Consider the following 2,412-nt stretch of genomic DNA (forward strand, 5'->3'; position numbering starts at 1 on the left):
TTTATTGTGTGCACTTGTTTGTCTACCACTAAAACAAAATGAATCGTGAACAGAGTAAAAAAGTTATATCAATCATTGAGGTAGCATATAGAGCTTTGATAGCTGAGGTAAGAGATGATAAAATTAGAAAATTATCAAACTTTTGTACCGGAAAGATTAGATTGGTGAACAAAATTTTAAGGTATAGTAGAAATTTATCTGTTGGAGAAAAAACACACATTCAAACTGCGATAGGCATTTTGAAAGCATACAATAAAAAAATAAAACAACTAAAAAGGAAAGGACATGGAATTGACAATTCAAATAAAAAGAGCGACAGGATACAATGGGAAGATTTAGACTCAGCTTTTAAGAGTAGGACAAGGACAGGTTGTGTAATTAACTTAAAGAATAAAGATCTTAAACATTTCCTGGAGGATGCAAAGTCAACGATCTTCCAACGAATAAAAAATATTTTGTAAAAAGATAGAAATTTAAAAGTAAGCGTTGCCTTTGCAGGAAAATTTAAAGCATTAGTGAATGGTGAAGTGGTTGAAGATATTAAGTTCATTACTACTGAAAATGATAAGATCTTACCATTGACAGATATTGATGCATGGTATGTTGAAAAGGTTTTGGAACAAATTTTAGTGAAAGTTGAAGAGTTTCAAGAAACAGATTCTGGTTGGTGATTGAGTGAAATTATAAACCTCATGATAAATTTTAATAGATATTTACCAATAAATTCTGGTATATCAACTTTCATTGATTTACCAAAATTTATTAGAGACAAGAAAGCTGTTGTCAGCTCTTCATCCTGTGAAAAATCATGTAGATGAGACTAGATCTTATCCACATTATAATTCAGAACTTAAGCATGATGGAATCTCGTTTCCAATATGTATTGAGGATATTCCAAAATTTAAAAAAATGAATGGATTATGCATAAATATCTACGGTATAGAAAATGATAGAAATTCTGAAAGGGAAATTGTACCGCTTTATTTAAGTAAACAAAAGTCAGACAAACCCACAATTCATCTTTTAATGGTTGAAAATACAAATATTTACTCTGAATATTCTAATGAAAACGAATTAAAAGATAGTAATCCCATATACCACTTCGCTTTGATTAAAAATCTATCTCGATTAGTTAGTTCACAATTTTCGAAAGGAAAACGTAATATATTCTTTTGTGATAGGTGCTTGTGTCACTTTAAATTAGAAAAATCTTTAAAAAATCATAGATTGGATTGTGATAATGCAAACCAATACAGAATGATAATACCAAAGGAAAATGAAAAATTTTTGAAGTTTAAAAATGATAGATTTAAGAAAAAAGTTCCATTTACTATTTTTGCTAATCTGAAGTGTTTCTTGCAAGAAACTTCTGATATTCAGGCAGATACAGGATCGTATCAAAAGCATGTCCCACACAGTGTTGTGTATTATTTACATTGCAACTTCAACGATTTTCTTTCAAAGTTTGGAATTTATCGTGGAAAAGATTGCATAGAGTGGTTCATGAAAGAATTACATGAAATTTCTTAAAATATCGATTCTTATTTAACAAATGCTATACCAATGGAGAAACTCACTCGAAATCAAGAAGCAGAGTTTAGGTCTGCACAAAATTGTCACATCTGTGAAAAAGCCTTTGAACAAGGTAACATAAGGCGTCGCGACCATAACCACTTTACAGGCAAGTTTCGTGGTGCCAGTCATAAGGGCTGTAATGTTAATTATAAAGACTCACACACAGTGCCGGTAGTTTTCCACAATGTGTCAGGATATGATTCTCACTTTTTCATTAAAGCATTAGCAAAACAATTTGAGGGTGAAGTTAAATTATTACCCATAAACAAAGAGAAATACATTTCATTGAAGAAAGATGTTGCTGGTACAAAAGTAAATCTTCGGTTTATAGAATCCTTTCGTTTTATGCCGAATAGCCTTAAAAAATTGACCTCTTATCTTAAATATAATGATAAAAAAATAACTCTTAGACATTGCAGTAACCCCGAAGAATTTCAATTATTAGTCAGAAAAGGATTATTTCCTTATGACTACATTGATAATTGGGACAAATTAAATGAACAACAGGTACCAACTAAAAACGCTTTTTATTCCAAATTGAACGATGAAGCAATTTCCGATGATGATTACCAACACGCGTGCAATATTTGGGAAACGTTTAATATAAAAACATTGGGTGAATACTCAGATTTGTACTTGAAAAGCGACGTTTCACTTTTGGCTGATGTCTTTGAAAATTTCAGAAAAAAATGTTTTGCAACATATAATTTAGAACTCCTACATTACTATACTGCGCCATGACTTGCTTTTGATGCAATGCTCAAATTCACTGGGATTCAACTTGAACTTTTAACTGACCCTGAAATGATTTTTCTTACGGAGTGAGGTATTCGTGGC

Source organism: Belonocnema kinseyi, chromosome 10, assembly GCF_010883055.1.
Source record: "Belonocnema kinseyi isolate 2016_QV_RU_SX_M_011 chromosome 10, B_treatae_v1, whole genome shotgun sequence".
In the NCBI taxonomy this organism is placed as follows: Eukaryota; Metazoa; Arthropoda; class Insecta; order Hymenoptera; family Cynipidae; genus Belonocnema; species Belonocnema kinseyi.